The sequence below is a fragment of the Toxotes jaculatrix genome, chromosome 13 (genome assembly GCF_017976425.1).
Source record: "Toxotes jaculatrix isolate fToxJac2 chromosome 13, fToxJac2.pri, whole genome shotgun sequence".
NCBI lineage: Eukaryota > Metazoa > Chordata > Actinopteri > Toxotidae > Toxotes > Toxotes jaculatrix.
In genome coordinates this window covers 25679000-25694037 of record NC_054406.1, presented here as the reverse complement: position 1 = coordinate 25694037, position 15038 = coordinate 25679000, and the positions used below count along the sequence as shown (strand labels likewise).

The 15038-nt window shown below is 41.9% G+C and overlaps 1 protein-coding gene and 1 long non-coding RNA gene across 2 annotated transcripts in view; both read left to right on the top strand.

Moving 5' to 3' along the window:
• LOC121191840 (NACHT, LRR and PYD domains-containing protein 12-like) overlaps positions 1-15038 on the top strand; it is a gene marked incomplete at its 5' end in the record, with an annotated part of 190187 nt that overhangs the window by 121681 nt on the left and 53468 nt on the right. The window lies entirely within an intron of this gene.
• Positions 7561-10312, top strand: LOC121191864. The gene is made up of 3 exons (XR_005895147.1): positions 7561-7617; positions 9242-9364; positions 10255-10312. It is a non-coding gene; the product is annotated as an uncharacterized LOC121191864 (long non-coding RNA).

Sequence of the window (15038 nt, the reverse complement as noted above, 5' to 3'; positions counted from 1 at the left end):
AATAACTAAAAAGTGTGGCAGACATGCATTCAAACAAATAAGTTCATTTAAACCTAGATAATTAAGACAGGAAGTGTTGAGAACTAACAGGCCTGAAAGAACAAAAGCACTCAGGTAAGTACAAATGATAGCCTTTATTCTACAGTATTGAAATAACCTAGATAGCACCAACTGAATACAACAATAAAAGTTTAAAACAAGGGTAGAGTCCTCACTGTGGGGAGATTCTATCACAACCTGCTTATACTCACACCATGTGCTCACCTGGTGCTGGTCCCACTAGAAGACACTTCAAACACTGCAAGTCTACAAACACTGCACTGCACATGAGAAAATTCAAGACATGACTATGTAACCGCCACCATTTATATTACCACACAGCATGCAGAGTGTGTACCCTGCAAACTACTCCCCACAGGCTGGACCTCTACCTAAAAATAAAAACAAAATCATTTGGTTCAGATAAAATGAACAAGAAAGGACTTATATGGACAGATAATTAAAAACTCAATAATGAGTTCACAGGAACTAATGTCAGTGCAGCAGAATTATTACATCAGTCCCTGTAAAAACAACATGTGAAGTAAATAAAGCCAATAAAAGAACCGCTCAGGCAAAGCAGCAGCTGGATCTGGGCCCGAAAGAGATGACAACAACTATTAAAAATGTGTATTAATACTTTGGGGGATACAGCCCCACTACACTGCCTTTACATAAGTTTCATACTTATAAGACTCAACAAGGTGCAACCCTCAGTCTTCCTGCCAGATCAGGGGTCGACAACCTTAAATACTCAAAGAGCCATTTGGAAGAGAAAACACCTGGAGCCACAAAACCCTTTTGACATCTAAAATGAGGATACCACTGCATGTATCATTTTTTTTAACCTGTATGCTATGTATATATATATATATATATATACATATATATATATATATAACCAAATGAGAAAAATAAAAAGTGTAAACAGTGATAATTGTTTTGTACTGTAGAGAGAACAGCAGTCGTCTCTGCCTCTTTCCATGGTGCTGACTGAGAGCTTGTTAATGCTTCACTTCACAGTCCACATTGTTTGGAGTTGAGGAAAATCTACAGCAACAGGATTAAAAATAAAGTAGCAACTCTCATAAACCTTCAAATGATTTTTTTTAAACTAATTGTCTTCATCCTGTGTTGCAAATAATGTGTGTGAACTTCATTATAGAGGCTAATGGGCTCATTATTGGCTAATTGCAGCACTTTATGCTGCTTCCAACAGGATTTCAGCAGATACATTAACATGAATGTTGTACACACTCCATCTATCTGTTAGTAGTTGTGTACAGTTCAGCTGCTGCTGTTCTTGGTGCTGAATTCACCAACCCAGCTGAATGGTCCTGAGTGAACAGTGAACACATGAATATCTCTTTGACCAAAAGCAGCTTCAGTTCCTGCAGACAGTCCCTATGAGGAGTAGTGGTTAGTTGAGTGGAGCATCTATTAAATCAGCCCAGAGTGACTCCTCAGGGTCTAAAAGATCTCACAGCTTCTTCTCTCAGTCAACACAGCCTCAGATTCACCAACATTAGCTTGACACACTGACATCCAAAGGTTTGCTGGAGGACAGAAACACTGTGGACTGGAAATGAATTATGAAACAAGGCTCTTAGAGGTCAGGAGCTTTGAACTCAGCAGTAGACATGAGTGGACTGAACTCTGTAAAATGAATCCAAATTTTTCTCTCTAATGAGAAAATGCAATGTGGACGACATGTTCTGACAGAGGAGATTTCTCAGGTTAAAGTCTGTTTCTAAACTTTGAAGAAACCTAAAAATATAAAGATAACTGTGCCACAACACACACACACAGACACACACTCTCTAGGACACAAATGTACATACACTTTTACACAATGTGCAAAAACAACAGTGACATAAAGCAAACAAAAATGAACAGTATGTATATTTAGATTCCTCATAAGACAGATTTTGAAAGTATGAAGCTTCATCTAAGCTCTCTATATTACACACATATTAAAAAAACTACCCTTATTATTTTTTTTACAGAGGTGAGTGTGATAGATTGAGATAGATTTGGGGATGATGAGGTTAGGTTAGGTGAAAATCTTTAAAAATGTTCTTATTTATAATCCTATAGAAAGATTAAAATTACCCTTTAAAAATTAAAGTTGTTATGGATACAGATTTAAATATCTTTTTACAAAAAAGGGGTGGGTTTAAAAGGGGACCACAGACACAATGGAAGCTTCACAACGGTGGCGGTGACCATAGACTTTGCAGCTCCCCTTTGCCCACTACTGCAGGGGAGCAGTAGTAGTGGGGAACAGGGGAGGTTCAAAGTCTTTTCTAGACGTTGTAATGTCTGCTGCAGTTAGCGGTGCAGGGTAGTGGGCTCCCCTGCAGTAGTAGTGGCCCCTGTCTGCAGTAGTGGGGAACAGGGGAGCTGCAAAGTCTTTTCTAGACTTTGTAAAGTTTACCTCAAAGACCACAGGTCTTATTTATAAACAGCTTGGTGTCTCTGTCATGTCACTGTGATGTCATCAGTTGACCTGCCTTTGATGTGCCTTTGATGTATTCTGGTGTCCTCTGATATATTTCTGCCCTGGTGTCTCTGTGATGTCATCAACTGACCTGCCTTCGATGTATTCTGACCTTTGAGGAAGAACCTAAATTAAATCCTTTGTTTTTGTTATGAACGTTAACTGTAAAGCTTTGGTGAAGCTGCACCACAATGTGAACCTGACTTTGAACAGGCTATAAATCTTGTATGATGTCTTTGATGTTTTTGAATATATTAGTTTGGCGCAACCCCCTACACCCCAAACTCCCTAATCATATGTCTCACCTTTGAAACAGAGAAAGCAGTGTGAGGCCTGGGGAACATGGGAATGGAAGGCTTCTTATAACACACACAGCAACTACATCACCTTAACTAACCTGCATCAGGTCTCTGGTCATCTGGTCTCATGTGGACAGCAATAATGTATGAAAGCTTTCAGTGTGAGTGCAGAAATCATTTCCATTTCCTCCACCTGACCAGTTTGACCAACATGAAACAGACCTGACTTGTCTCTGAGAATCAGCCGTCTCACTTCTCTGACTCTGACACCAAACTATATTTCCCATCATATTGCTGTGATGGGATTCCATCTAACCTTTGCTTTGCTTCTCTTGCTGCTTGCATGTTATAATGAAAACAGTTTTCTTCCTTCTTCTTCTGAGCCTAAAATAGAAATGAGCAGTGGGATGGAAACAGGTGGAGAATGTAAAGAAACTCTACAAACACAGTCCACCTGTGCCACAAGGTCTCGTGGGTGGAAGCTTCACAGATGGAAACAAAAGTGAGAACAAAAATACAAAAAATTACAAATATAATAATAGAAAATGTAACTGGGAGCAGCAGTGTCTCTTCTGTGTGAGGGCAAAGATCCAAAAACCAAGTGAAGCCCACAACATGTAGTGACATTATGGAAACAGCAGGTGGACAAACGTGCACTTTTGTATCTGTGAAGTTCTTTGCTCTTTCTATTCTGTGACAGTGTAAATAAAAAGTTGTGTTGAGTAAATGTCCATCAGTTACACTTTACTGTGTTGGACAGTAAATAATAATAATAATGTTTCTTCTGTAGATGTTCTCACTGCAGCTCGAGGGAAGAATAAAAAGTAAAGAAACAGCTTCAGTGGCTCTGACAGAACTAAGTGGAATAAATCTACTGTCACACTTGTTTGCACACAGATAACTGGCTTTATCCAATGAGACCAACTAGACTGTCTTCACTTTGACCTCTGACATATACTGGAACACCACTGTATATATGGGACTAATCAGCTCCTGTAGATACACTAGAAGGATTTTAGACTGAATATATTCACACAAATAATATATGTTTACTTAATGTGCCAATTTTCCATATGAGCTGTCGTCTTTACCTTTTGTCCTCAGCTCATGTTTTTAGAATTATAAAGGCAGATACTTGAGTCTGACTCATGTTGTTTCCTGCATTAATCAGCTCATCTTCTGTCTTAAGGAAAATAAACTTGCACGCATGTATTTAAACTACACATGGTCAGTGTCAGTGAACATCACACAGCTTTAATATATGATTAAAGAACTTTTTTTTTTCCTCTGGACATTAGACAGTGTCCACTGTGACTGTCCACCTAAGTATGAATGTTTAACGGTGCAGAGACAGAAAAACAGAGACAAACTGCTGGCTAAGATCCCATCAGAGACCAGCAAACACTTTGTGTTGCTTCCTCCTCCCATTCCCCTCCTCTTCACTGGCTTCACTTCACTCCATGTGACAAATCATGGTTGTGGTGCTGAATGAAATGAGTTGGACTTGTCCAGAATAGTCCTGCTGTCAGTCCTGAACCATGAAACGCTGCTTTAGTAGCAACATATTGAGCACACAGAGGGACAGAGACAGAGGACTCACACACAGACACAGTCTTTTCCTCTCTGGATAACAGTTCCGGTAGGGGTCGCTAATGTCCGTGTGAAAGCAGCAGAAGAAGCAGCGACAGAGTCTCCAGCTCTTGTGTTCATCAGCAGCGTTCACACTGGGATTTCTTCCTCCGCTCGGCTTCATCTGCAGCGCTTTCTCTTCTGGAAATGAACCGCTGGACACGGAGCTTCGTCGGGAAGAGCGCGGAGCTTTTGCAGCTGATTAAAGGACACCATGCTTTACTTCTGGATACACACCGTGTGGATCCCGGCGAAGCCTCTGACTTTCTGCTGCTTCCTGTTACAGCAGAGCTCTGTTTGCTCTAAATGAAGTTAGTGATGAGTGGAGCTGAGCCGAGCTGACAGCAGTCTTCATGTACAGTAGCAGTGTGTGACACAGAGAGCAGAGCAGCCTCAGAGGCTGATGGTACAGCTGACAGCTTCAGTACAGTCTCCTCTCAGCACAGAAACATGTGGAGCCTGTTGGACTGTCTCCACTGCTGGACTTATTTCTGAGAGCTGGTCTCTCTGATGAAATGTGTGTGTGTGACATTTGTATCAGGCCGTATGCAAGTTAGCTTGTGTGTATTGTTAAATAGCTGTAAATACCAAACCTAACCACAGAGTGGACTCTGGATACAAACCCCAGTCTCCCACCTCCACTGCTGTTAATAAACTTCATTACCTCATTCATTCAGAAAATCTGTTTCCTCTGAACATCATCCAGCCACATTATGTTTCACACATAATGGATTTGCTTTTCCACAGTTTACTACAGTTTAGTGTATTTAGTGTATGTGGTTGTAGTGAGAGAATGAATACAGGAAGACAGATGGATCAACACGGTGAACAAAACATACAGGTGTACAATGACAGTGTTGTGGTAAAGCTGAGTTACAATCCAATATCATAATACAGAGATGGAATATATACTTCATTAAAATGAGCAGTGAAAGAGCACAGACGAGTCACATCAATTCACTGAACTCCTCCTGTCACAGTCACAGAATAATGATCACATTACTATAGAAACTTCTGGATAAATGATGAAACAGTTGGGCAGGGACTCCAGCTCATCACAGACTACAGAGAGAAAAACTTGTCTCCAACTACATCACACTCCCTGATGAGCTCAACGAGTTTTATGATCGCTTTGACGCTGCCAACACCGACCAACCGAGAGGAGCTGTGGCCACAGAGGGGACACAGGACACACTGCTCTCTGTGACATCAGTGGAGGTGCAGGCTGCTCTGCAGAAAACACACCCACGGAAAGCAGCGGGCCCAGACCAAAGATTTACCAATGACCCTATGTATGTACAGAAAAGGTTCCAAATAAGTTACAATGATTGGTAATAACGTCCAATTGTCAATGTATATATATCACCATGAACGCAAAACCCCATAATATGCTACTTTTCAGGACACCTCTGTAACAACCTTAAGCTTCTGAACATCTACCACAACATCTCTAATTCAGTTTCCACTGGAAACATTGATGCCTCTGCCTCCACCTGATTTCCTGTCATCTCTCTACTGTCCATAATAAAGGCATAAAAAACCCAAATCACTTAAAGATATACTCACATTCCCATTTCCACATTCAAAGCACTGGTGTTTGATCTAATTCTTCCTGCTGTCCATACTGGCTGCCAGGAGATCCCTTCTTTAAACAATTTCTGTGGAAATGATAGGCCACAAAATCCACAGTCCTATTTCTGTGCAAATAGTAATTCCAAACTTCATCAGCATTGTTAAACAGAATCAAGTGTGTATCTTCAAATGTTTGTCTTTTAGTGCAGAATTTCCTCTCTGTGTTTCCATCTCTCCACCACAGCTTTGCAAGGAAACATTAGGTGTAGAAACACAAAGAGGGGAATTTTGGACTAAAAATACCTGGAAGATAGAAACTTGATCTACTCAGACTGTTGAAGCCTCATGTTTGCTTCTTTTCAACTCTGGAAGTCAACTTTTCCACAGGACAGGGACTGTGGATTTTATGCTCCATCATTTCCATTAGAATTTCTTTAGAAAGGATCTTGTTGCAGACAGTACAGACTTCCTAGAAATCCTTTCCTTTAACACAAACTACAGTGCATCACACCAAAACAAAGTTAAGAAGTTGAGCAACCATGAGAATATCTCACAGTCATGATCAGCATTAAAAAAAACTCAATATTGTCCATGAATGATAAGCACACAATCAAACCGCTGGGCTTATGGGTATGATTACTTGTCGTCCCAATTTCACAAACATATCATTTGGACAAAACATTTCAAAACATTAACTTCTAAACACTGACATGAACTACTAACATGTACTGACTTACTGAAAACCTTGGAGGTGATCTGGACTTTCCTGTAGTTTCCTCTTGTCCTTGTAACAGCAGTAGCTCCTCCCTTCCTTGTCAATAATTGTGCAGAAATATCTGAGTGCTTCTTTCTTCCTAAATCATGAGCAAGTCCTGTCCAGTCCAACTGTCTCTGCTCCTGTTTGACTTCTGAACTTGTCTCTGGCTGTGTGTCCACTTACTGCAGCCTGTGACATCAGGCTGTAGAATGTTGATACATCAAAGGCATCAAAGGACAAACACACACACTCGCTCCTCCCCTCTACATTTACCTGTGTGTGTATGTGACACACGCATGTAAATGTAGAGGGGAGGAGCAGGTAAAACTGAAAGTGTTCAGTCAGTTCAGACTCCATTTTAACTAAACAGAGCAGGAGGAGGAAAACTGAAGGCTGAGGCAGGGTGAGTATTAATACAACATTATTATTATTTTACTTTCAAAGTCTCTGAGTCAGTTTTCAGACTCAGTTAAAATAAACTGAGCAGGTGGAGAGCTGTCTGTTTTTATTTCACCGTGGACTCTGTTAGTCTCTCTCTCTCTCTCTCTCTCTCTGTGTCTTATTACCTGTTCTCTCAGTCTTGCATGTGACTCTTGATCAGACCTGTCTGTCCTGATTCTTTGTGTGTCTGAGCTAACAGTCTCTTTTACTGATTTTAATCTCAGACTGACTGAAGTTCAGAAGATGAGTGTTTGTGTGGAGGAGGAAGAGGAGGACAGAGCAGAGTGTCCAGGATCCAGCTGTCTGTCTATGAAGAGTGACTGGTCCAAAGAGTTTGTTCCTCCATTCTTCAGTAATGAACCTGGACCCTCAGACACAAAGTAAGAGAACTGCTACAAACCTGTGAACCTCCAAACTTTGGGCTATAACAGTGTTTAGTGTGTTGAGGTCCTGCAGTTGTCGTCTCTGCCTGTAACAGCTGCCGTAGTGTCGACAGAAAATCAGTTCTTCCTGGTTCTTCTGGCTCATCAGTGTATTAATACTGACTGCTGAGGCTGCTTGTTTCTTTTGAAATGATCTGACTAAAGAACATTTTTACTTTCACTGATTTTCCATATTGTTCTTATTACCAATAAATCCCATGTGCAGAGTCAAACCCACACAGAATGTGTATCACAGCCTGATAGATCTGACTCCTCTGAGCCAGGAAATATTAAAACACATCCGTGAACCACACTGTTACACTGGGTGACATGTTCCTTGTTCCTTCATGTTCATGAACACACCTACACACACACACACACACACACACACACACAGGTAAATGTAGAGGGGAGGAGCAGGTAAAACTGAAAGTGGTCAGTCAGTTAGTTCAGACTCCATTTGAACTAAACTGAGCAGGAGGAGGAAAACTGAAGGCTGAGGCAGGGTGAGTGTTAATACAACATTATTATTATTTTACTGTCAAAGTCTCTGAGTCAGTTTTCAGACTCAGAATTAAAATAAACTGAGCAGGTGGAGAGCTGCCTGTTTTTATTTCACTGTGGACTCTGTTGGTCTGTGTGTGTGTGTGTGTGTGTGTTACCTCTCCTGTTCTCTCAGTCTTGCACGTGAATCTTGATCAGACTTGTGTGTCCTGATTCTTTGTGTCTGAGCCCACAGTCTGTTTTACTGGTTTCCTTCTCAGACTGACTGAAGTCCAGAAGATTCAGAGTGTTTGTGTGGAGGAGGAAGAGGACAGAGCAGAGTCTCCAGGATCCAGCTGTCTGTCAATGAAGAGTGACTGGTCCAAAGAGTTTGTTCCTCCAGACTTCAGTCATGAACCTGGACCCTCAGACACAAAGTAAGAGAACTGCTACAAACCTGTGAACCTCCAAACTTTGGGCTATAACAGTGTTTAGTGTGTTGAGGTCCTGCAGTTGTCGGGTGTATTAATACTGACTGCTGAGGCTGCTTGTTTCTTTTGAAATGATCTGACTAAAGAACATTTTTACTTTTACTGATTTTCCACATTTTTCTTATTACCAATAAATCCCATTTGCAGAGTCAAGCCCACAGAATGTGTATCACAGCCTGATAGATCTGATTCCTCTGAGCCAGGAAATATTAAAACACATCAGTGAACCACACTGTTACACTGGATGACATGTTCTTTCATCTCCATCAACACACACACACACACACACACACACACACACACACACACACACACGCAGCACCAAATATAGATAAATCCACAGATCAAAACAGTCCCCAGAACAGTTCTTTAAAGCTAATGTGAGACAGGTCATCAACACGTGGAAACAGCTCATATTTTATGATGAACTGACACAACAGTGTTGTTTATGGATGCTGGTGTGTTGCCTCCATCCTTCAGTATAGTGTTCAGTGCTACATGGTGACGTTGCTGCAGGACGTCAGCTGAGAGTTCCCAGAATGACTTTGTCCTCAGACAATTTATCAGTGATTGATGTGATATGAATAAAAATGTGTTTGTGTGTTCAGAGGTCAGGACCACAGACTGAGAGCAGAGTCTCCAGGATCCAGCTGTCTGTCTGTGAAGGGGGACTGGTCCACAGAATTAAATCCTCTAGACTTCAGTAATGAACCTGGACCCTCAGACACAAAGTAAGAGAGTGTTTCTAGTATAAACTGACCTGAGGATGATTCAGTTCTCAGACATATTTGAAGCAAACAGGGAGACACCAGGGGCCAGATCCATAAAACTCTGTGTCCACACAAAGACAGAAATATGCACACACACTCTTTTCAGCAGATTTATAAAGCAGAACTTTCTCATGTTACTGTTTTATCAATTTCAGTCATTGTGAGAGTTGGTGTATGAACTTCCAGAGTCTGTAGACCTGTCAATGAAAAGAAGGACAAAGAAGAAACACAGTGTCTCCATGTTGGAGGTTCCACTTTAATGATTTACATGTCTGAGCCTTTAATAGAAATTGTGAACCAAATCTGGATATTTCTTCACAACAAGCAACAAAACATTTAGTCTCAGCACAGGTCGTGCTGCTAAAATCATTTGTTTGCCTTCATGAGTTAAATGGCCAACATGACACTGAGCTGATAGGACTCAATACATCATCATGATAAAATACATTATCAGAGCCTGAAAGAATCCCAACAATCTCACAGTAATTCACCCAAAACACCCAAGTGTATCTCAGTAAGTTCAAATATTTGTTGGAAAATGTGTAAGATATAAAATCTGAGAGAAAGATCCAGAACAAGAGCTGGACTGCAGACAGTCAGTCAGAGCAGCACTGTACAAAGTAAGACTGTACATCCGTCTGCTCATGTCATCATCTCTGAAAACAGGACCTGTGGTTTGATACAGTAATTTGTTCTATCATACAGCTTTGGCATTTAAGATGATTAGAAATACCACAAAATGTAAAAGCTTTTCTTTGCTTGTCTTTAATTTTTATGCAGCTGATGAAAGAAATGAGCAGATTCTCAGATTCTCTTTCTTTAGTCTGACATTATTTCTTCTGTGTCAGCAGATTTTCAGCAGATAGTGGTCTGCAGGAGGTTTTAGATGAACATAAGATCAGTCTGAGGAGGAAATGTGAACGTGTGACTGAAGGAACTGATGGAACAGGAAGTGAAACCCTCCTCAACAGGATCTACACTGAGCTCTACATCACAGAGGGACAGAGTGAAGAGGTTAATACCCAACATGAGGTGAGGCAGCTGGAGACAGCTTCCAAGATGGAGACCCTCCATCACACTCTCATCAAGTGCCATGACATCTTTAAAGCCTTACCTGATCAACAGAGACGTATCAGAGTCGTTCTGACGAACGGCGTCGCTGGCGTTGGAAAAACCTTCTCAGTGCAGAAGTTCACTCTGGACTGGGCAGAGGGCTCTGAAAACCAAGACGTCAGTCTGCTGGTTCTGCTTTCGTTCAGGGAGCTGAACCTGATCAAAGATGAGCAGTACAGTCTTCTCATGCTGCTCCACGTTTTCCATCCAACATTAAAGAAGGTCACAGCAGAGAAGCTCGCTGTCTGTAAAGTGTTGTTCATCTTTGACGGCCTGGATGAAAGCAGACGTTCACTGGATTTCAGCAACAGGGAGGTCATGTCTGATGTCTCACAGAAGTCATCTGTCAACGTGCTGCTGACAAACCTCATCCAGGGGAATCTGCTTCCCTCTGCTCTGGTCTGGATAACCTCCCGACCTGCAGCAGCCAATCAGATCCCTCCTGAATGTGTTGACAGGGTAACAGAAGTACGAGGCTTCACTGACGCCCAGAAGGAGGAGTACTTCAGGAGGAGATCCAGTGATGAAGAGCTGTCCAGAAGAATCATCTCACACATCAAGACATCCAGGAGCCTCCACATCATGTGTCAGATCCCAGTCTTCTGCTGGATCTCTGCTACAGTTCTGGAGCACATGTTGACCACAGAGCAGAGAGGAGAGCTGCCCAAGACCCTGACTGACCTGTACTCACACTTCCTGCTGGTTCAGACAAAGAAGAAGAAGCACAAGTATGATGAGGGACATGAGACGAATCCACAGGAGCTGATGAAGTCTGACAGGGAAGTTCTTCTGAAGCTGGGGTGGCTGGCGTTTGAACATCTGGAGAAAGGAAACATCATGTTCTACCAAGAAGACCTGGAGCAGTGTGGTCTTGATGTCACAGAGGCCTCGGTTTACTCAGGAGTTTGTACAGAGATCTTTAAAAGAGAGAGTGTGATCTTCCAGAAAACAGTCTACTGCTTTGTTCATCTGAGCATTCAGGAGTTTCTGGCTGCAGTCTACATGTTCCACTGTTACACAGAGAGGAAGACAAGTGAGCTGAGGACTTTCCTGGGACAAGACTACAAACATTGGGACTCAAAGCCAGAGTCTTTTATCAGGAAGATTTTTGGAAATAACAACAGCAGCTACCCATCACCCGATGTCCTCCTGAGGGTTTGCATGGAGAAATCCCTCCAAAGTAAAAATGGCCACCTGGACCTGTTTGTTCGCTTCCTTCATGGCCTGTCTCTGGAGTCCAACCAGAGACTCTTAGGAGGCCTTCTGGGTCAGACAGAGAACAGACCAGAAATCATCCAGAGGGCCATCAACAACCTGAAGGAGATGAACAGAGATGATATCTCTCCTGACAGAAGCATCAACATCTTCCACTGTCTGATGGAGATGAACGACCCCTCAGTACATCAGGAGATCCAAGAGTTCCTGAAGTCAGAGAACAGATCAGAGAAGAGACTCTCTGAGATCCACTGTTCAGCTCTGGCCTACGTTCTGCAGATGTCAGAGGAGGTTCTGGATGAGTTGGACGTGAAGAAGTACAACACATCAGAGGAGGGACGACGGAGACTGATCCCAGCTGTGGGGAACTGCAGAAAGGCTGTGTAAGTCCAGACATGATCTTAAAATAGCAGCAACACAACTCCCTGAAAGGCCAACACACAGGGCCATAACACTGGTCAGACTGAACAACCTTTGGGAGTCCAAACACTGTAAAAAAATTAATCAAAGCTTTAGAGATAGCTGTTGCTGTAATCTTCCTCAGTGTAGATTAGTAGTTTAGTTTTTTCAAATATACACAGTATGAAATTATTCTCATTATTCTCATATTAGTTTTATAATCTTTAGGTCAGCTGTGTGTTTTTCTGGACATGTTTTAAATGTTTGTCAAACTGATTGTTCAGTTGGTTGTGATTATTGGTGTTCAGTTTTTCTGTTTTGTTTTCTGTTTATTTATTACTGTTACATTCTACATTCATTTGTTAATTTATTCATGTTATTTTCAGTCTTTTTGTTTTCACAAATTTACGTTTTAAGTGTTTAAACTCTCCACACTGCTCCTTTGAAGTCTTCTCATATTTTGTCTCAAATAAAACAGAACCAGGTGTTTTCTCTCCTGGTGTAGAGGAGAGTAGAATCAGGAAACACACACCTTCAGCCAAGAACAGAGGTCTGAATATATCAGAGCAGAATGAGAGAATTCAGTATTCTTCTACACATTTGTCTGAGTCAGACTGCTGAAGCTTCATTCAGCTACAGCTGAACTCATGAAGTCATTTCTTACAGTGTAGTTGTGTTAGGAGGAGACCACTTCACAGTCAGTGTGGACCACAGGAAGGACGACTGACACCGAAGACTCTTTAAATCAACATGTGACATCTGACTGTTGGTTGAAGTCAAGAAATGTGAATTTGTCCTTTAATGTTGTTTAATGACACAAAGTTCAGGAAGAAGAAGGTCATGTAAAAACTTCAATGATGAAGAGGATTTGAGTCCAACATGTCTTTGATCTTTATCTTCTAATTCCAGACTTGACTGAGCTCAGCAGCATGTTATGAATCTGTGTTGACATGAATAGTTGTATGAATGCTGTGGTGACATTTGGTTGATGTGTGTAGAAGGCTGACATTATGATGATCCACAATAAGAGAAGGACAAAGTCCCTCTACTCATGTTAGTGAAAGCTCATTGATTAGGACATATCTGATTGGATTAGAAATGATTTTTATCCACATGATTTATTCTTTATTCAGATTGAGTTCCTGCGGTTTGTCAGAGATCAGCTGTGCTTCTCTGGCCTCAGCTCTGAAGTCCAACCCCTCCCATCTGAGACACCTGGATCTGTGGGACAACAACAAGCTGCAGGATTCAGGAGTGAAGCTGCTGTGTGGTTTTCTGGAGAGTCCACACTGTAGACTGGAGACTCTGAGGTCAGTTCACTGTCTGTTACTGTTGTAGATCATTTATCTTTAATCCACAACTGAACCTGGTTTATCTTCATCCAGAACTCGAATCCGTTCATCTTGAATGAATGAATGAGATTTGAAATAGTAATTTTTCCATATTGTGACTTTTTCTTCTCTCAGACTAAGAATTATTTCTTCAATTTCACTTCATTTCACTTTATGTGACCCAACTCAGAGTGTAGAGAGGTCTGAGGAGTTAAAATTATAAACTTCAAAGTAATATAACTTACTGAGTTGTGACACAACCAAAAAGTTCAAAAAGGAAAAGCAGCAGACATGCATTCAAACAAATAAGTTTATTTAAACCTAGATAATTAAGACAGGAAGTGTTGTAACAGGCCTGAAAGACGGATTCTGGCAAGATGGGAAAGCTGGCAAGATAGCAGCGCGTACGGATGCAGCAGCCCCTCTCTCTCCAAGTTCGGTGCCAAAACGTGTGTGTTCTCGCGTATGTTCACGTTTGTTTAAGAACCACGCAAGTAGTTCGTCATCAGGGCCGGTTAAAAGATATTGTCATATGGCACAACAATTTAATTAATCCTCATTTCAACATAAGTCAGCATCAACAATTAATGAACTGTTCCCGACAGCATGCCAAGAGTAGTTTAGCCTTAGCAACGTAGCAATAACCATTTCTCATTCAGCTCTCCAAACTTGTTTTTTACTTGAACATACTGGCATGAAATAACTGTATAAACGTATACATACAAGCGTTGCTTCTGCAAGGAGTTATACAAAGTCCATTTTTATTATTTGAGAACGTGAGCAATCTCTCATTGCCAACTTTTTATTTTTATTTTTTATTTTTTTATTTTTTTCCCCCAAGATGGCGGCGCTCTGCTCAGCAGCGGCTGTACCGACTCGCGATAGTGATCCTGTTTTTTCTGCTCTTTCTAAGTATTTTCAACGTAACCTTCAGTCTGCAACAAACAGACTAACATATGAACGTAAGTCGTTACTAGAATTACAACTGTACTGTAAATATGGTAGTGTAGATGCCGCAGCAACGGAGCATCTTCGCAACTATGGACTGCTACGTCGCAACCACGGACTGCTACGGCGGGACGCCCCAGCGTCCTACGCAGCAGCGAGACCAACCACACACACCGGCCACTGCTGGAGGAGACACAAGCGGCGCTATAGGAAACAGAAGCGTGACTGCCGAGGGGCGCTAACAGCCAAGCTAAAGGCTAACCCGTGCAGGACCCCGCTACCGTCCATCCTGTTCGCCAACGTACATTCCCTCGAAACAAAACTGGACTACTTACAACTGGACCTCACAACAATAAGGGAGGTGAGAGACTGCCATTATTCTATATGTGTTACGACCATCCGTTCCAGACGCGGCCGTTAGCTTGGAGGGGCTAACTGTTTTCCGGTTGGACAGGAGCCGTGAGCTGACTGGCAAATCCCGTGGTGGTGGTGTATATCTATACCAACAACAGATGGTGCAACAACAGTACTGCCATATCCACTCACTGCTCTCAGGATGTAGAGTTTCTGACTGTCAAGTGTCGACCGTTTTACCTGCCCCGGGAATTTAGCAATGTCTACCTCACAGC